We start from the raw sequence: 21849 nt of genomic DNA, 5'->3' as shown, positions 1-21849 counted from the left end.
GAGTAATAAGACCGACACAGAAGATAAATGTTGTACAGAGATCACAAAATGAATTAGTATATAATGCATGATGTAAAGTAAAGTCTTTGTCTTCTTAATCTGGAAGCTGTGAGAGAAAGATCTCCTGTTGTTGTCGTAGAGAGCGAGAAGGTAGCATTCTTTTGTCGAGATTGGGAATTGTACGCCATTACGTGTGCATTTACACAGGTCTGTAATTGTTGGGATATTTAAATGTTTCAATAGAGTTGTTTAAATGAAAACGTGTATTATTTAATTGTTAAAGCTTGCTTGCCTATTATCCCATCCTGTTAAGATATTTTTCAGTTATATAAAAAAAATTATTATCTGTGGAGCTGAGCTGTGTGGAGAAAGAAGAGCCGCTGCCGCGGCGTATTTAAACGACTTACAATATCGTCGAGTATACCGCAAGGAAGCGGTAAAATAATAGTAGAATAATATTATTTCTTTTAGCTCCCAGACTGGCAGTGAAGATCAGCAGATTTTATGATGTGTTGCAGGTTGACGCGGGCTGCTGATAGGATATAAATTACAGTGCAAATAATTTAATGTACTTACCGAATCTGATAGGAATCTTGCTGTGCTCCGTTCTGATCTGGCTAAATTTTATAGTGATAACGTAATTTTCTTTAATGAGAGTCTCATGTTCTTGGGCTAGTCGTGGTATGAAACAGCATTCTAGTAAGAAATAAAATCCACTGCAAACTTGTGTTTTTGAACGATTGTACGAACTGTAACATCAGTGATCATAAAACAGTAATTTCAACTTTGAATAACTATGAAGTAGGAAAGATATATTGATCCTTAGCATGAGTTGCAGTTACTAAAAATCGTTCTTTAAATTGTAGGCCAGATCCAGAACAATAAGACTTCCATAGAATCATTTTATTTTACTAAAAGGTAACGATGATAAAGAAATTAAAGGCACAGCATTGTTAAAAGAATTTCTCGTCACTCTTTCCATATATGCGTTGTTACGCTAATAATAATAATTAAAAAATAAATAAATGAACCAAAGAGACTAACAATTTATAAAAACAATTAACGAAAGAGTGAGCAGGACGGGAAACTGGCGCCCAACGTGGGGCCCGAATTTGCAGTGGCCACAATTATAAAATTTTATGTATTTTTCTTTCAGTGTCTATTGTTATGTATGTATAGATATATATGTATTTAGTGTTAAATGTATGTATGTATATCATGATCTATGCTATGTATTAATGAATGTGCAAACACTCTTTCATGACAAAACGCACTACTGCAAGCGAGTCTGAGAAGACGATCCTGATAGTACTGAGAAGCTCTAACGACTACGTAATCCGGGGGGCAGCCGAACCCCGAGATAAGATAAATTAAAGGTAAGACTACAGTGTAGTTGTCCTGTTGGTAGAAGTTGAGCTCCAGTGGAGTAATCTCATATCGCTAGTGGTGTGCATATTGTACGTAGTTTGATGTTAGTATTTGTGACAGGACAAAGTGGTGGTAGATAGTAATTTTTAGTGTGCAGTGTAGTGTATATAAAGTGATGTAGTTTGTGTGCAAGGGGAAAAACTGTTAGATTTTGTGTTTTAGTAAGCAATTTAGGAATATGGTTAAGTTGCGTAGTCAACGTCCAAGCAATATGGATACTGAGGAACAACAATTAGCTAGTGAAGGAAATGTGGAACCGGGTGCCTCAAGTAGTACTAGTACTCTCTTTGAGGATATAACAGGCGAAAATGGGGGGGCAGGGGCACAGGAAGTAGTGCCTCCGCCCACTAGTCATCAAGTCGATGTAGATAAAGAAATTGTACCACCACCAGAAAAGCAGGAACCAGAGAGTGGTAATCTGCCTGGTGGGTATTCAATTCAGGCTATATTAGAGCGTGTGCTAAATTACCAGGCAGAATTTGCGCAACAGCAAGCCGAGCGAGATCGCCAGCAAGCTGAGCGAGATCGCAGGCTAGAAGAGCGAGATCGCCAGCAAGCTGAGCGAGACCAGCAACTTGTGCAATCGATAGAAAGTATGAAAAAAGAGATAGCAGATATGAAAAAGAATTATGAGTCGATACCTAGGGCCGTGCAGGAGCTGACTGAACAGGTCAACAACCTGCAAGTAGCAAACACTAACATGGTAGACGAAATAGGTGTATTAGCCAACAGAGTAGAAAAGCTCGAAATAGATTCCACACAGCTTGTAGAGCAGAAGTGGAATGAACAGGCAAATAAAATTGAAACAGAATTTAACTCATGGCTAGAAGTGAAGGAGAGTGAGATTGACACGAATATTAAGTCTAAAGTAGAAGCAGCCATAGCAAATAGAGATTCTGAATCATTCAGTACCGCAGTAAATAGTCAAGTACAGAATGATGTGCAAACAATTAAACAAATACTCAGTGAGGATATTCCGCAGTGGCAAGTGAATGTTAACAAACGGATATCCGAACTGGAGAAAGGTTTAGCACAAAGCAGGAAACATGTGGAACAGGAACCTCTGTCGCCAAAAGCCCATGGTTTTGGCAACGCACAAACTTATATGCGATACAACAATGGGGAATCTGTAGTCGATAATGCGAAGAGCTGTAGCTCCGGTTCGGAGCACACAGCATATGTCCCAGCAGCAAACCCATGTAGTTCAAAAATATTAGTGGAAGAAAGTTTAATTAAAAATAGGCAATTTCAAACATTTACTACTGAAAGGAAATCAGTACACCCAGTAGTATTCATAAAAAGCTTTAAAAATATCTTACCCAGTGTATGGAACGAAACACAGAAAATACAATACGTAATGTCGTACATTCAAGGTGACGCAGCGCTATGGGCTACAGAAGTAGCAGACAGCTGCAAGACATACGAACAGTTTGAAAGGGCATTTTTGTCAAAATATTGGTCGCCTTGTATACAAGAGCGACTAAGAAAAGAGGTATATAATCCCGAACCGTACTCACCCCGTCTTGGGAATTTGAGGCGGTATTTTGAAAAATATATAAACAAAACGCGCTACTGGGACGAGCCTATATCACCAAGAGACATAGTAAGACTACTAAAATCACATTTACCTATTCATATCAAGGAGAAATTAATACATGTACCAGAAAGCGACATGGAAAACTTCCTGTCGGTCCTAGATTCCATAGACTTGATACAGGAAGACGCAAAATCGGCGTGCGATCACTCGCGGAATAATGGGTCAGGATGTAAACACGATAGAAATAGTAGTGCACAGAACCACAACCATGGAAATGGTGGGGGTGGTAGCAAGCGACAAGAACAATCGCAAAATGGTAGTAACGGTAGAGGCCAGAACGGGTATGGACAACCAATTTATAACAAAAAGCGTCGATTTGACGACAGGTACGAATCCGGAATGTCAGGGACCAACCGCTGGAAAAATGCGCGAGGTCAGTGGCAGAGCAATTATAATGATAGTAATCGAAATTGGCAACAGAATCAGCGTAGAAGCCCAGAACGACAGGCTAGTGACCGGTATGACAACAATAGACCACCACCGCAAAACGCGCCTATTGCGCAGCCGTGGCGGCCTACAAATCAGAATGTACATATAGTGGAGGTCGCGGACAATAACCGTCCAAGTACCTCACAAGTAATTAATCCAACAAACTAGAATCGGCCTCGATATGCTCTCCATCGACGGCCGAGGGATGGAGTGAGAGCAACTCGAGTAATAGTAATATACCTGGGATACGCATGCTGCGATACAACGAAGGTGGTAGTATGGATAAAGAGCTACTGAATGAGCCGTACGAATGTAAGAAAGATAATAACGAAAATGTGCAAGCTATTATTGAAGCTAGAATCAATGATGTTGCAGTGAACATAATTATCGACACAGGTGCCTCAGTAAGTGTGATGAGTATGGAGTTATTTAAAGCACTGGGAAAGGGACATAGTATTCCGACCTTCCCGGTTAACAATTGTAAGGTGTCTGGAGCCATTAGTGCACAGAGCCAATCAGTTAAGTACCAGGTGCAGGTGGAGATTCATAAGGAGGGCGAAGCCATAGTGAGCTCGTTCCTCGTGGTTAAAGGATTAAAGGTGGCCTGCATTCTGGGAGTAGATTTTCTCCGAGAGAGGGACGCATTGATCGACCTCTCCGTAGGGAAATTAAGCATAATTAATAGGGGTAGAAGGATTGAGTTATCTATGATAAAATCGAAGGAGGTACTTGTGCCGTGCTGTAATCGAATCAATATCAAGGGTAGGAACCCTTGGGTACTACAACTCGATGATTTTTCACATGCAACAGACCTCTATTACCCAAATTTAGAGGACCAAAATTTTGAGACAAATGTTGAGGCATTTAAAACCAAAGTGCACGAATCTGAAGGTTTAAATGATACACAAAAGCAACAGTTGACGCAGCTGCTATCGGAATATACTACGGTATTTACCGACCGACCAGGAATAGTCAAAGGGTACCACTATCACATAGAGGTGATGCCCCATAAAACATACTGTCGCGCAACCTACTCCATCCCTTGGTCGAGGAGGGAATTAGTAGCCAAAGAGGAGTAATAGTTGTAAGAAGATGTTAATTGTGTTTTAGAATATAAGGATGTTAGTATTTAAAAAGAAATTTGTGTGTAATGAAGCTAGGAGGAAGTGGAATCAGAAAGTGAGCAATAGCTTACACAGGACAGATTTTGTTTACAGACAATTAGTCATTAAGATATTATGTGCTTATTAAACAATGAACAATCTTCTTGTTGACAAAGTGAGGACTAATTTCTTGAATCATTTTATAAAGAATTAATGTCTTGAACCATTTTCTATGTGTAGTGTGTAAGTGCAATTAATGAGGCAATCTTATAGAGTAAGGTAATTGCTGTAATTGTATTAAGATAAGGAACCCTGAGAGAGAGAGTCTTTACTAGCCAAACATTGACTTTGCAATATGCAACAATTATGTGATGTGATGTTTGCTGCCAGTAGTGATTTGAGAACGACACTGGAGCAGAAGCTAATTAAAAACAACCCGTTCCGTGGAAACTCCGTTCTGTATGTAGCAATGCTTCAATTGAAGCCTGTGTACTGGGTACACGCCCTTGAATATTCATTACGCGATACGGGAGTTAAGTCAGACAATGCAGAACCTACACTGTAGCCATATAGGAGAAATCATTAAAAATAATGTTAGTGATGAATGAAGTATTTATTGAGCAATATGCCCAAGTCAAGCTGTCATGCACATGGTAAAATCTGTATGATAGATGGGTGATAACCAGGCAAGCTACACTAAGGAGGAAAGAAAAACTATGTACAAAAAATCCACACACCTTTAAAAAATTTTACAAAAGGGCTATATACGCCTAGTAACAATATGAAAAGTGTGTTGTGATAAGGTAAAAACAAATAAATGCTATGTAAATGAGAGTGACTATGCAAAGAACAGTTAAAAGGTGTTAAAAAATAAACTGTGTGCATAAACAATTAAGTACAGGACGGAATATTGTGTGTAGTAGGGACAGAAAATGACTGTTGTATCTGCACCAATATATACGTCGATAAGTCTAGTGTTGAGTGATAGACTGTCCTAGTGCAGTGCTCAACGAACAATAGACAATGTATAAAAACAGTAGTTATTGGTCCGTTCGGAGTCGATTTAAACAAACATCGCTCGGCGGAGACATGTAGTATGAGTGTAACGAACCATTTTCGCGTGTTGAAAGACGCTCTGGCAGTGCATCAACCGTGAAAGTGAATGAAAACGTGTAGTACAATGTGCGTGTGACGAACTCTGAATACCAGTGTCACAATGCCACAAGAAACCTGTTATCACGCCAAAACATCCTGTGCATACCAGTGAAGCGACGGCTTACTGAACAATAAACGCTTTTAACAAATTGCCTCTTCTTCCACAGCTAGTAATCTGTGTCCTTAAAGACAGTACACCGTTGTGGAATATTTGTTTCATGCGCTACGACGGGGAGCCATGCGGAGAAGCAGAGACGAGTGCCGTGCCGCCATCCAGCCGGTCGCGGTAAACCACTGCCACTCGCCGATACCAGCGAATGGTTCAGCGCGGTTTGCGACTGCGTGGGCGCCACGCTAGCACGACGTCGATGTTATTGAGAGCCGGTCGTCGAACCCAGCGACCGTCGGTACGCGGCGTTCCAGACGACGCTACTCAACAATTGCTTCGCGCCGCCAGCTCCATACCACATTGTTGTCACTCAAATGAACTATGAACTATGTGTTTAATGTACTAACATGAGAAGTGTTTAATGGACACGAAAAGACGTGATAAACATTTTTTTGTTGTTATCCAACACAAACTCAAAATATTCATGGATTTAGTGATGTATCGATCTAATATGTTTTCGTCATGTTGATGAAGGATACTCGCACGAATGCTAGACATTTTAAACCAACTGTCGCGAGTAAATGCAAGGACGATTCATTATACTATTGTAAAAATGTGTAATAAGTGACTTACATTACAATCCAGAACACAAGTATTATGTTGATAACAAAGAGACTAAAAGTGTAGCATACTATCACAAATAGCCTTTGTTATATGTGAACATTGAATAGAGTTTGAACTTTTGGTGAGATGACCATGGCTCCGGCGCAGTTTTCCCAGGTTTTCTGATCGCACGTAGCCCGAATGGGGGAGCCAAATAAATGTAATGACCCTGGGACTAGGTTGACGGTCACCTCGCAAAGTGTAAGAACAGTATACAAAGTGTAATTAAACCTACAGTGTAAAAGAACTGAGTAGTGTAAAGTGAATGTTCCAACAAAAGTAACAGACAATAACTAAACAGACGTTAGTGGCAGCATATTGCCGAACATTTTCAACGTTAGTCAATTGCTGCCAGGGGGCATTGTAACGTCTAGTAATAAACAAAGACAATATATTGTGTAATAATGAGAATATTAGATGTGTCATATTGTGTCATTGTGTAAAATTATGTATTTTTTCTTTATTATTTATTTCTGAGAACGTCTGCGTCGGCGAGTAATAAGACCGACACAGAAGATAAATGTTGTACAGAGATCACAAAATGAATTAGTATATAATGCATGATGTAAAGTAAAGTCTTTGTCTTCTTAATCTGGAAGCTGTGAGAGAAAGATCTCCTGTTGTTGTCGTAGAGAGCGAGAAGGTAGCATTCTTTTGTCGAGATTGGGAATTGTACGCCATTACGTGTGCATTTACACAGGTCTGTAATTGTTGGGATATTTAAATGTTTCAATAGAGTTGTTTAAATGAAAACGTGTATTATTTAATTGTTAAAGCTTGCTTGCCTATTATCCCATCCTGTTAAGATATTTTTCAGTTATATAAAAAAAATTATTATCTGTGGAGCTGAGCTGTGTGGAGAAAGAAGAGCCGCTGCCGCGGCGTATTTAAACGACTTACAATATCGTCGAGTATACCGCAAGGAAGCGGTAAAATAATAGTAGAATAATATTATTTCTTTTAGCTCCCAGACTGGCAGTGAAGATCAGCAGATTTTATGATGTGTTGCAGGTTGACGCGGGCTGCTGATAGGATATAAATTACAGTGCAAATAATTTAATGTACTTACCGAATCTGATAGGAATCTTGCTGTGCTCCGTTCTGATCTGGCTAAATTTTATAGTGATAACGTAATTTTCTTTAATGAGAGTCTCATGTTCTTGGGCTAGTCGTGGTATGAAACAGCATTCTAGTAAGAAATAAAATCCACTGCAAACTTGTGTTTTTGAACGATTGTACGAACTGTAACATCAGTGATCATAAAACAGTAATTTCAACTTTGAATAACTATGAAGTAGGAAAGATATATTGATCCTTAGCATGAGTTGCAGTTACTAAAAATCGTTCTTTAAATTGTAGGCCAGATCCAGAACAATAAGACTTCCATAGAATCATTTTATTTTACTAAAAGGTAACGATGATAAAGAAATTAAAGGCACAGCATTGTTAAAAGAATTTCTCGTCACTCTTTCCATATATGCGTTGTTACGCTAATAATAATAATTAAAAAATAAATAAATGAACCAAAGAGACTAACAATTTATAAAAACAATTAACGAAAGAGTGAGCAGGACGGGAAAAGAGGAAGGAAAGGGTTACATCTAAATGAAAGGAAAAATGCAAATGAAACTGGTGGAAATTAATTTTGAAAAGGGGTAAAGTTAATAAAGAAAGTAAATGTGCGGTCGTTACGTTAACAATTAACTGGCGTTAATTAGATATTTGAGATTTGGGGAAAATTACGGTCGCTAGTCCTATGGACAACTACTATAATAACTGAAAAAGAAAGGTTATTGCACATATAATTAGCACTAAAAGCGTGGCAACTGAAGGTTGACACGTGTTGTGTGAAAACTGAATGTTTGTCAGAAGTAATAAATGTCGCTACACTCTGACTTAATTTAGCAAAAGAATTAATAAAACCGGAAAATTGAAAGTTAATTTAGTGACTGAAATTAATAGTGAACTTTGTTTCTGAAGCACTACGAAATTCAATAAAACAAGGTTAGTCTTGGGCTACGTCAACAATCATTTCAAAAGCTACTTGAATCAACGCAATTTAGAAATAAGAGACTTAACTTTGAACTTGAATTAAATGATTCTGAACAATTAACAATAGTAAAATTTAGTACGTACCAAGCTGAGCTGCAGTCACAGGTAAGCTAAAATATGGTAACAAAACTCGCACTCTTAATTTGTGCTTGTGTGATCTAAATATTGTAGCCAGCTATGAATACCTTAATTGAACTTTGAAATTAAAGCAGTGAAATGGAATGATATTACTTTAATGCTGGCGTTTGAATTTCAACGACACTCGAGTTCATTTCGGAAAAGGAAGGGACCCTGCTTGGTAATGCAATTGGGACAACGAGCAACAAAGGTTCATGCTAAGTTGCTGTATTTTAGTGATGCTAATGGAATAGTTTGAAAAGCTGAGGTCTGCCATACAGTTCTGTGCTTTCAGTCTTCCTTGTTGGTTGACTGAAGGTTTGAAGTCGTCGATCAAGGAGGTGGCGACAATCACTCATTGTCGGCCGTATCTGTTGCAGAAGCTGGATGTTGGCGCGCCTTCTTCTCGACACGGTCACCAGGCGAAACGGGCTCTTCATGTGTGCCTGATAATGTTTCCCGTGCGCGACACCGTGCCAGAAACTATCATAGCAAGTCGAGCGCAATTACATGCTGCCAAACCCCGGAAGCGCGGCAACTCGAGGGAGCGTCACTCAACACACCTGCTCCACCGCCCTACTCCAGCCAGACTCGGTCCTGCCCGCGCTCCACGCGGCAGAGTTAACACTACCAAAGATCCTAAACACTTTGGTTCTCCACACGACCTATCGATGTAGTTTTCCCTAGGCAAGACCCAGCGTAAAAATACAAATAGTATTTACAAAACAAACAAATTATACTACGACATATATATATATATATATATATATATATATATATATATATATATATATATATATATATATATATATATGCATTTATGTCGTCGTATTATATATATATATATATATATATATATATATATATATATATATATATATATATATAGTTAGTAGACCCGCAACCGAGCGCCTCCCCAGGTGGCGGATAGGGGAATGCCTTCTAGATATAGGTGGTACCGAGGAAATGAAATACTCGGGGCGGACCAAAACTACTAGTAGCGTCTGTTCCCACAGTGGGCGGCTGCAAAAGGCGTCTGCTCCACATGTCAGTGGCGGCCTCAACCAACCTCCTGATCTGGAAAGTCAGGTTGTAGTCGGCAGCATGCCATACATCCAACTACTAAACATCATGATGGTACAACGAGAAAAATCTCATTACCCCGGGCCCCAGTCAATAGACTGGGATCGTCGTGAGCATCGGATTCAGGGGGCTCACGGACATCATGAGAAGAATCGGAGCTTCTCAAACTCCCTCAAGACCAAACGCAAACACTACATCGGCACACTCAACGTGAACACACTGATGAAGACAGGAAAGATGAAACAACTGACAGACACTCTCGAAAATTTTCAAATCAAAATACGTGCACTGCAAGAAACACGATTCACAGACGAAGACCATTTCAACACGGAGAATTTCAGAATATACAAAGGAAAACCATCGAGACAACTGAAAAACATAAGGCTTTTTGGCACAGGATTTGCAGTACACAGGTCCATCACGGACAGCATAATCGACTTTTCGTCACCAAACGAAAGAATCAGCACCATCACAGTGAAATCAGCCAATAAATCCTACACAATAATCAACGCACATGCACCGAATAATGACTACAACAGGAAAAACCCGGACGAAATTGATGACTTCTGGATGACAATGGAAGAAACTATCAGAAAAATTCCTGCACATAGAGTCAAAATAATACTGGGAGACTTCAACGCTAAACTCGGAAAAGAAAAGATATACAGACATATCACAGGAAAACATACTCCACACAAGGACACCAACAAAAACGGAAAACATCTGACAGACTTTTGCAAAAGCCACGACCTCACCATTACGTCAACAAAATTCAAGAAACCAACACGAAAACTTACCACATGGAAATTCCCCAGCGGAAAGCAAGAACTACAAATCGACCACGTAATAGTCCAGAAAGACTCACAAAAAGATATTTTGAACATAGACACCCGTAAAGGCTACTTCGACTCAGACCAACACCTACTACAGATCAGGATTCGCCTTTTGCCCAAGAAAAAGCTCCAGAAGAACAAAATTGTTAGACCAGATCCAGAATACGTTACTTTAAACCAGACACAAATATTACACAAAATTAAAATGGAGAAAACAGACTGGACACAACTTTCACGAAGAATCCGAGAGGCCATGAAACTAGCAAAAGCACCACGCACACGGAAACACCGTTGGTGGAACCACACATGTGACAAAGCTGTTGACCAACGAATCAGTGCATGGAAAAAATTTAGTAGCCATAAATCCCAAGAGAATTGGATGAACTTCTTGAAAACACAGAAGCAATCAAGCAAAATCATTCGCAGTGAAATACGACAGTATGACAAACGGCGACTGTCAGAGATCGAATCGGACTTCATGAAGAACAATACAAGAAACTTCTACAGAACGTTCATAGAAAATATGACTGGATATCAACCACCCAACTTGTGCTTCAGAAGGCCGGATGGAACCCTAGAAACCAATACCAAAAACAATTGTGACATTCTGGCAAAGTACTTTGAAAAACTGCTCAACACGGACCCCCCTATGGAAGAAATAATGACAGAAACGAGCACATACAATCCAGATAGTGAACCTCCAACTCTAGAAGAAGTTAAAGAAATAATTAAGTCACTCAAGAATCGTAGAGCACCAGGAGAAGATGGCATCATCGCGGAAATCTGGAAGTTACAAGACCCAGAACTCACCAAAGACATCCACAGGATCTTGGAAGACATCTGGAAGACCATGAAAATTCCTGACGACTGGAAAACTGCCCTGATACACCCACTACACAAAAAAGGTGACAAGACTGACCCGAACAACTACAGAGGAATATCCCTACTACCGGTCACATGCAAGATCCTCTCTAAAGCTTTTCTGAACAGACTAGAATGCCAGACCGACCACTTGATTGGGGAATACCAAGCAGGCTTCCGTAAAGGGCGGTCTTGTGCGGAACGAATTTGGAACCTGAAAATGATTTTACAACACAAACAGAACCTGATCATTACCTTTGTTGACTTCAAAAAGGCGTACGACTCTATCGACCGGAAAACTCTCTTCAAAATTCTAGCAGAATACAAAGTAGACAACAGAACACGGGCTATCATAGAGCAAACTTTAACCAACACGACCTCCAAAGTAAAGTTCTGTGGGGAACTATCAGAACCCTTTGAAATTCGCACAGGTGTCCGACAAGGCGATGGCCTCTCACCTCTCCTTTTCAATCTGGTGTTAGATAAGGTCATAAAAGAATGGGAAACATCACAACAGGGGATAACCTTAGGAAACCTACAGATTAAATGCCTGGCTTTTGCAGACGATTTGGCGATTGTCACGAAAGGTATAAAGGAAACAAAAGACGCTATTGAAAAACTGCACGAAATCGCTTCCAAAACTGGACTACAGATCGCTTACGAAAAGACACAGTTTATGAGCACAAAGAAACTCTCATCTCTGAACACAAAGTATGGCACGATTTACAAAACGGCAAACTTCAAATACCTCGGTGAAACACTACAAATAAGTGGACATAACAGAGACTCAAACGAAGAAAGAAAGACTAAACTGGACAAGGCATACAAAGTAGTGTGGAATCATTACAACAAGAAGTCTATCTCACAAAAAGCCAAATTACGCCATTACGACACGGTGGTGCTCCCCGAGGCACTATATGCAGCAGAGACCACACTAATCCTAGAGCATACGCGTATCAGACAATTAGAAAAAGTAGAAAGGAAAATACTTAGGAAAATATTTGGCGCAACTAACAACAATGGAATATGGATCAAGAAACCTACAGAGGAACTGTACAAACATACGGAGACAATCACAGAAAAGATTAGTAAACGCAGGCTACAATTCTATGGACACCTATACAGAATGCCATCACACAGACTGACCAAACAGATCTTTGACTGGGTAACCACTAGAAACAACAAATGGGTGGCAGAGGTAGAAAACGACCTGAACCAACTCAACATAACAGCAGACACAATAAACGACAGAATAAAATTTAGAAACATCATTAAGAAAAGTAAACTACATGAGATACAATGTGACAAACGAACAGGCATAAAATGGACCGAAGAACGCAAGCAAGATCATAGCCAGAAGATGAAAGAAATATGGGCAACCAAAAAGGCAATCAAGATGAAGCCGAAGACACAAAGCCGACAAAAAGCATGGACAGGGGACCGGAAACAGAAACACAGCGAGCGAATGAGGGAAGTTTGGGCAGCAAGGAAGGCAGCAAAAGGAACTGGCCATGTAGTTTAGTCCAAATGCGCTCTTTAAGGGCAAAACACCAATAATTATATATATATATATATATATATATATATATATATATATATATATAGTAAAACAATTACAATATATAAAGACACAGAAATGTCATATCTTCAGGTAACAAAATAAGGAAAAAAATTTAAAGTACAATAGATGGAAATAGGAGGATATGCAATTCCGGCGTTACAAACTAATGCTCCAGAATTACCCCTTTGCATCCTGTAACATAGTGAACATGACTTTCTCTGCAGATGGTTGAGTACGGAGTTTTTCGGATTTTGCCAACAGCTGTGGCGCCATTCATTGTACGATTTCTTCGTTTCAGATGAGTGATGACAACCTGGAAACGACGCGGAAGTTCCTCACACTCATCGACCCGACGTTCTCTCAGTTCAACTGGCAAAAGACGTCAGTCCCTTTTTGTGGAAACTTGATTAAATCGCAGCACATCTTAGATAATATTGTGTGCGGAACCACTGTTAATATTCAGAACTGCGGTTATTTCGTTTTCAGTAATACGCCTGTTTAATTCCACAAACTTTTCCAAAGCGACAATGTTTCATTCGTCACAACATAGTGTGCCCGTCCCGGGCGCAGACCGTATTCCACCTCTTAAACTTCCTGCAGCGACCCACACTAATCACCACCGTGCTGTGCCGTCACACTGCGATGCATTTCCAGTGGTTTAACAGCTGCACTACTCCAAAACTGTATCACGGATTACTGCCCTGCTGCTGCGACAAGTCAATGCGGTGACAACAGTTTCCCTTTCTGTTATCGAATAACAGATGCCAGCTGTTTGGTCATTTGTCGAAAAATAAACATATCTGCTGCCAACTGCAAAGTAGTACAGTTTTTAGTAAATTTATTGCACTTTTAAGGTTTTTATTCGATTCACTATCGTGTTAACAAGTAGCTAGGAGTTTCCAAAATGTCGTAGGGGGCCGCATCAGGGTCAAATACGCGAGTTATTGAAAAGTTAAGAAGTTCACGTTATGTAGGTTAAAACCATTTTCTGCAACCTATTTTGAACTTTAGAATAAATTTTCTGTCTTTCATAATTCACTTTTTATGTGTTATCGGCTGATTTTGGGCAGGTGGCAGTTATCAAATACTTAATGTCACATAAAAACCAAGCAACAACCTAAATTTATATTTTAAGTCTAACCAAATTAACTATCCCTATATGCCTCAGGACGTGTCCTGTCAACTTATCTCTTCTTTTATTCAAGACTTGCCAAAATTAACTTTTCTCCCTAGTTCGATTCAGTAGCACCTCTTCATTACTATCCAATCTACCCATAAAATCTTAAGCATTCTTCTTCAACACTACATTTCAAAATTTTCTGTTCTCTTCTTGTATGTATTGTATATGGTCCACATTCCACTTCTATATAAGTATACACTCCAAACAATTAGTTACTATAAAATGTTTATTACAATACAGAGTGTTTCAAAAAGGACTTTACAACTTTAAAAATACTTATAGATTTATTGAAAGAAGATACAGAGCTGCGTTTTCTGTTATTTTGTAGGGAAACACACCAAGTTTTTTACCTTTAACTAAAAAATGTTATGTGGCTTCCGTTGGTTACCCTGCACATACCCCATTGGAAAACAATTCCTTCCCAAACTCGCTGTAGCATTGCAGGTGTAACTTGCTCAGTGGTGGCGTAAATTCTTGTTCGTAGGTTCAGGTAGAGAAGCTGGCAAAGGAGGTACAAACATGTTATCCTTCATGAATCCCCACAAAATGAAAAAATCGAGTGGTGTCAGGTCTGTCGAACGTGGGGCCAAGCAATTGGCGCACCACGGCCAATCCATTGACTTGGAAAGCGGTCACTGAGGAAATCCCAGACAGCAGCCAGGTAGTGGGGTGGTGCACCATCTTGCATGAAGTAAACGTTTCTTTCCTGGTCATCCTCATCGATCTTTGATATCAAAAATTGCACCATATCCAGGTACACTATCCCATTGACGGTTCTCTCACACGAAAAAAAGGGGCCGTACACTCTGTTCTTGCTCAATGCACAAAAAATGTTCAGCTTAGGGCCATCACAAACATGTTGCGATGTTTGACATGAATTTTCACTGCACCAAATCCTGCAGTTATATGTGTTAACCTTGCCACTTAAGTGAAAAGTTAACTTGTCAGAAAGATTATTTTGTCCAAGAAATGTTCATCCTCATACAATCGATTTAACATATCCGCACAGAAGTTCTTGCAAACAATTTTATTAGTATCTTTTATTGCCTGCACGGTCGTCAATCTATATGCTTTCAGATGCAAACGGCTGCTCAACACACGCCAAACAATCGTATGTGTAATTTGAAGTTCGCGAGATGCACACTTGGTCGCTGTCATAGGGCTGTTGACAAAACGTCTCACTCGCTTAACGACGTCGTCAGATGCTCTTGGACGACCTGCTGATTTCCCATGTCTTACCGAGCACCCTGTTTCTACAAAACATTTATGCCACTCATAAACTGTAGGTCTACTAAGAGGATCTTTAGCGTACTTGGTACGGAAATTGCGCTGAACTGTTGTCGCCGACTTCGATTCTTCAAACCAAAACACACAGCTAGCACACTCGGGTCCAGTGAAGGCAGCCAACTTTAACTCAACTGCCGATAGCGCTCCTTACGGTGCGATTCGGCGTTAGCGAACTACGCGAGACAAAAATTGACGTATTGCCCTACAAATTGACACTACAATCATCTCTGTAGGTACTATGAATAAATTTATATGAATTTCCAAAATTGTAAAGTCCTTTTCGAGACACTGTGTATATCAATAAAGCACTTGAGACCATATTTGTTTCTTCAAACTTTGTGCAACAAATGGTTGTACATAGAATATTAAAATCTACAGTAAGAGATTTTGAAGATTATATTAAGGACACTGACTTACCATCAACAGTTTGTATCGGACATTCAAAAGAACTTCTGACTGAAGATCGTACATTACATGTTGGCAATTCTTCTGTGAGCTATGGTTTGACTCTCTTGTTTCTAAAGCATGAAACTCATACTTTAGGAAACACTGGAGTAACAGGAAGCTTATTCCAAAAGAAAGTGCATGTGCTAAAATTTAAAAGATGGGAATTTGTCACTCCCGAAGATAAAAAACGATATTTTTGTTCGAAAATTGCGTGGCACTCTGATGTGAAGCTGCTATATAGCAGATATTCCTCTCATGTGCGCAAAACTAATTTACCGAGAAACCAGACGTTGTAGCTTAGAACAAAGAAAACATTGGAATCGATAATCTGAAATGAACATTGGAATCGATTATCTGCAACAATACGTCGCAAAGGCATAAAAAAGGAAAGAAAATTGTCCTCCTCGGCATATCTGTTCCAAACGCATACCTAAACAAACAAAGGAGGAAATTAGCTCAAAAAAGAAAATTACAGCTTTGAGAGAGAATCTTGCTGAATCATCATTGCTTTGCCTTCCTTCTGAGCGTCTGGACTCACTCTGATCCAAAATAGAAAATAAAAAAAAAAGAAAATTAGAAGACAGAACCGTCCACCATGCATCAGTAAAACAAACTGAACGACAAGATGTTGCCAAGGAGAAAACAAAAAAAGATTCTGGGTGCGCAGTTCGGGTTCGCACCGTAGATTTTTCGAGAAAACGTCAGGATAAAATCATAACTATACCGGGGGTTTTTAGGTCGTAAAAAGCGTATTTTAGGTGCCTAGAATAGACTCTTTCAGTACATTTTGCTATTTGATACCTAAAATAGGTCCTAAAAGTATTATTCAGAAAGACGAAGCGTGATGTAAAATACACATTGTTGACGTATGAGCATATTGTTATTCTTAAAAACAACTAAAATGAAAGTCTGCACAGTTGCACAACACATAAAACATTATATTGCTTTACAGTACAAACTGATCCCAAACCTTCTTAGTGTTTCCGATGGCCGGGCCGGCCGAAGTGGCCGTGCGGTTAAAGGCGCTGCAGTCTAGAACCGCAAGACCGCTACGGTCGCAGGTTCGAATCCTGCCTCGGGCATGGATGTTTGTGATGTCCTTAGGTTAGTTAGGTTTAACTAGTTCTAAGTTCTAGGGGACTAATGACCTCAGCAGTTGAGTCCCATAGTGCTCAGAGCCATTTGAACCATTTTTGAACCGATGGCCGGCCGAGCGGTTTTAGGCGCTTCAGTCTGGAACCACGCGACCGCTACAGTCGCAGGTTCGAATCCTACCTCGGGCATGGATGTGTGTGATGTCCTTGGGTTAGTTAGGTTTAAGTAGTTTTAAGTTCTAGGGCTGATGACCTCAGATGTTAAGTCCCATAGTGCTCAGAGCTATTTGAACCATTATTTTGTTTCCGATGATAAACATATAATATAAAAGAAATATAGCCATATGTTGAACATTTAATGCGTAATTTAATAAATGCCAGATGAATCACATGTTTCAAATATTCAGACAATAGTTAGCTTCACGGCAAATAACTAAAATCTTTTCTATGTTTTCCTGAGAGACACTATGGCGTGTCATTCAGTATTAATTTATATGCCGAAAAAGAAAGTTCTGCAGCAGCGGATGTGGCAGGGCACATACTTCTTTCTGCGCACGTTTGACAGGACTGCTGCAATCAGGGAAGCCCGCTGAGTTTGTATGCTGCTGCACGCACATCGTTCAGGCCTGCGTTCTTTTACAAAACTTTTTGCATTTTGTCTGTACTTATTCTCTCACTTCACACGGCGCTTCGTTAATTTTCCTTTTATCTCCCTTCTGTAAAAAATGATTTCAGATAGGTCTCCCTGAGCCTTCTAATTTGGAAGTAATTATTGCCATAAATGTATTATTGACTCGAATGCATGCCAAGTCCTGTGAGATTGAGCGATATTTGAGTAATTGCTTTGCTAAAGTTATAGAGGCGACATCCACAGGTAGACTCAGTTATCTGCTGCACTACTGCGAGACATTTACTGTAGCATTCCACTGCTGCTAACCACGTGTCCTAGCAGGTAACAGTCGGTTTAGGGTGGCAAGGGGACGTCTGGATGCCTGTAGCCTTGATGGTGCCTTAAAAAATATTTATTTGCCGTGGGGACTACATTGTGTACCTAAGGAAACTGTAGCCTTACTTGCTCTGCTATGCCGTTGATACCATGCGCTACACAAGTTACGTACAGTACAAAGGGCAGAATACTTGAAGCAATTGAAACGCTGCAATCAAACGTGCAACAGTATCTGTGAAGTCCAGAAGCACTTTGTTTCCATCCAAGCCATTGGGCAGCACCTTCAGCCCTTTGTTGTCAATGTGTACAATTGTTTCCGGTTAGAATTTGGATGTTGTTTGGAACAAATCAGATAAGCCCTAGACGGCACATCTGGGCCCAACTTGTCAACAATCAGATTAGCAATGTTCCAGGCAAGACTGTCAGTAGTTTTACCAGTAGTAATCCATACGCAAGGCCCCCAAATATCTTCTCGGATTCTGTGCAGTGCGTAAGTGTGAGTTAAATTATTATAATTCTTACGCAACGTTGACTCTGCAGGAACAGTCTGGTTGTAGTATTTCTCAAGAATACCTTTGAAAATAGCACTTTTTAGTTTTCGTAAAGGAATGATTGTTGCCGCAATATCATGACAGGTCACAGCAGAACTGGTTCTTTTAGGTGGATTCATCAGACGTCGTTTTAGAGGTGTTTGCTTAGCTTCAGTTTTGACTTTCATTCAACAGTTTAGAAAAATAAAAGGAAATAAAAGAAACAATACACTGTCACTGGATATATTTTTGTTGCAATTTAAAACTTAAAAAAATTCCTTTATACCAAAATTGAACTCAACAACTTAAAAATTATAATAAATGTGAACAATTGAGCACCGGTGTCTCTTAGTACAGTTTTAAACAATTCTGTAGTTGTGGTCTTCTGTCTAAAGACTTGTTTGATGCAGTTCTACTTGCTACTCTATCCTGTGCAAGCCTCTTCGTCTCCGAGTCTACACCCTTATGAATCTGCTTAGTGTATTCATTTCTTGGTCTCCCTCTACGACTTTTACCCTCCACATTCCCTCAAATACTAAATTAGTGATCCCTTGATGCGTCAGAAAGAACCCTTTACGCCTTACAGTAAAAGAATTCTACGGAACAGAGTTGTCAAGAAGAATTTTTCTTCAGTTTGTTTTCAAATTTTACTTTGCTCTCTAAAAAATGGCTCCAAGCACTATGGGACTTAACATCTGCCATCAGACCCCTAGACTTAGAATTACTTAAACCTAACCAACCGAAGGGCATCACACACATCCGTGCCCGAGGCAGGCTTAGAACCCGCGACCACAGCCGCAGCGACGTTCCGGGCTGAAGCCCCTAGAACCGCTCGGCCACAGCGACCGGCCTTTGCTCTCTGTCAGACATTTTATATCATCGGGTAAATGATCAAAACTTTTGGTTGCAGCATTGTGCATTCCTTTTTATGCAAAAGTCAACCATAATGTGGGGTAATGACTGTCGCTTTTTCTTTTGGTATTCTAATTATGTACAGTCTTAGACAATAAAACTGACCGCCGGCCGGCCGCCACAGAGACTAAGTCCGAGTCATTCACTTAAGGTGGCCAATAAAACTGACCGCCCCTGACAACTCTAAGTCCGGCCATATGCACAATCTGGCAACACTGTAAGATGCGGAAGTGTTAGGAGGAAGTATTGTCTACTTCCAAGACGTTGTTGGACTGTGTGAGCCCGTGGTCTAGTGGCAAGCGTCGTGCGTTCTAAGCTTATAGTCGCCTGTTCGCGTCCAACTGTTTTTTTTTTTTTTTTTTTTTTTTTTTTTCCACAGTCGGTCTAAAGTTATGAGTCTGACTGAACATCAAAGATAATTCGCTTAACATTCTACCCACCAGCAATCAGCAATAACAAGTATTCCAGAAACAATTCCGCAGGACAGCTCGTGGCTGCGTCGCGATCATAACAGCTTACGCTCGAGCGTTTCCTCGCGCTGCAGCGGCTACCGGCCACCGGCCAGGCGCCACCCGCCGCCTGAAATCCGGCACAGCTCAGGTGAACGCGGCGCGACGCTGTCAGTGTATGTATCAACTGTCATTTTCGAATTTGAAGTTCTAGTTATCATCTTGCAGTTAAGCATTGGATTTTGCATACTTGAGAATCATGAACTACAGTTAAGCATTGTAAAATTGAGTCGCAAGTGGAAATAGGTGTAACATCTGCAACACAACGTTTACTTTTGGTATAACAGAGGGGTGAATGCAGAGGAGGCAGCTAGAAAGATTTGAATTGTGTGTGGAGCGAGTGCTTTTGGGAAAAATACGCCAGAAAAAGATATTCTTGTTTCAACAAAGATCGTTCTGGCATCAATGATTTTCCACATTAAGCAAGTCTCGACTACTGATATATGTGATAGATTACCATTTTACCATCATGCGACATTTGCATTCAACAGGCAAAGTTCAGAAGTCTGGTGTACGAGTACTACATGCTCTAATTCGAAACAACAAAAATCAACGGAGTGACTATTATTGAACGTCATCAGGTCGCTCATTGAGCATTTGTATGCAGTACTGTAACTGGTGACGTGTTATGATGCCTTTATCATTAACTTCCTAAGAAGAAATGAAAGGCTGAGCCCCTCCAAAAGACATAAACTCGAGCAAAGAGTAGTGTGAACATAATATTTTACATCTGATAGCTCCAAAAGTGAGTTTTGGGCTACGAATTCTACCAAAACACAGCTGGAATCTGTTGCCAACAACTGAGACACCTTTCGGTCTCAGCGTAAGAAAATCGAGCAACACAACTACATCACATGTTCTACTGCATGATAACGCACTTCTTGATTTGAGAAACAAAACTATCCAGGAGATTGAAATTAAAGTCATCTCTCAGGCACTTGTATTGATAGAGAAGTCCTCTCTGAAGCACTTGTCCCTCTCGTCATATATTCGTTAAGTTTTACCTTTCCCGCTCTTGATCGATCAACCGTCGACGCAATTCATTTCTAGACGAAAATACTCTTAAAACTACTCTGGTATAATTATATCGTTGAAACCAGTAGGTTTCTACTGGCGTAGAATTTGTAAACAACTTTAGCATTGTCAGATCGTTTTAGATATCGTGAAAGAAAATTCTTTTGCTGATTAATTTCTCATTGGTGATTACTGTTGCGTTTAGTAAACTATCGGAAAATCCAATTAAAATATTCACTGTACTAATACAAAATAAATTCAGCTTACTACAGAAACATCACGACGGCAGACTATCTTAATAAAGCATTAAGTATCTGTGAGACGATTGAGCGTATTTTAACACGAATTAGTAGGACATTACCGACTTTTGACTTCGAAAAGATCCGTATTTACTTCATTTCCTGTATCATCCGCTATTATTATGAAAAGTGGCATTTCATAGATATAATTATGTATTCACAACAACAAAAAATATGTCGTCATTATGAATTTGGCAGTACCGTAAGGTTTTCGCTCTGACACTAAGGGTTACTGAAAGTAGCAAGGCGCGTTGTCTTACGATTCCCTTATTGCGTTTGTATCTGCCTGCTTGTAGCTCTGCTACAAAAGAATTAAAAATCTGGCTTTCAGCGAGTCTCGAAAGGCGAACGAAAGCAGCTTGCACCTGGTAGCCAAACATGTTTCTTGGGAACAGGCTACTTCCTAAGTGGGAAGACATTCTTTTGTGGTTGAATTGTTGGCAAATGTCAGTCAGACGTGTGCTGTTGGTCTAAGCGTTTCGGTGTGTTGAATTTGTACCAATGATTTTTCTACAGGTTTTTTCTGTCCCAAATAGAGAGTTGAAGCCTCCCATTAGTATTTTCACGTCATCTTGGTAAATTTTGCTCATAGTATTTTCGAGTGTGTTCCACAATTTTTCGACATTTTCGGTGTTTTCCT

The sequence above is a fragment of the Schistocerca nitens genome, chromosome 4, assembly GCF_023898315.1.
Source record: "Schistocerca nitens isolate TAMUIC-IGC-003100 chromosome 4, iqSchNite1.1, whole genome shotgun sequence".
Classification (NCBI taxonomy): Eukaryota; Metazoa; Arthropoda; class Insecta; order Orthoptera; family Acrididae; genus Schistocerca; species Schistocerca nitens.
Note: the sequence above shows the minus strand (reverse complement) of the source record.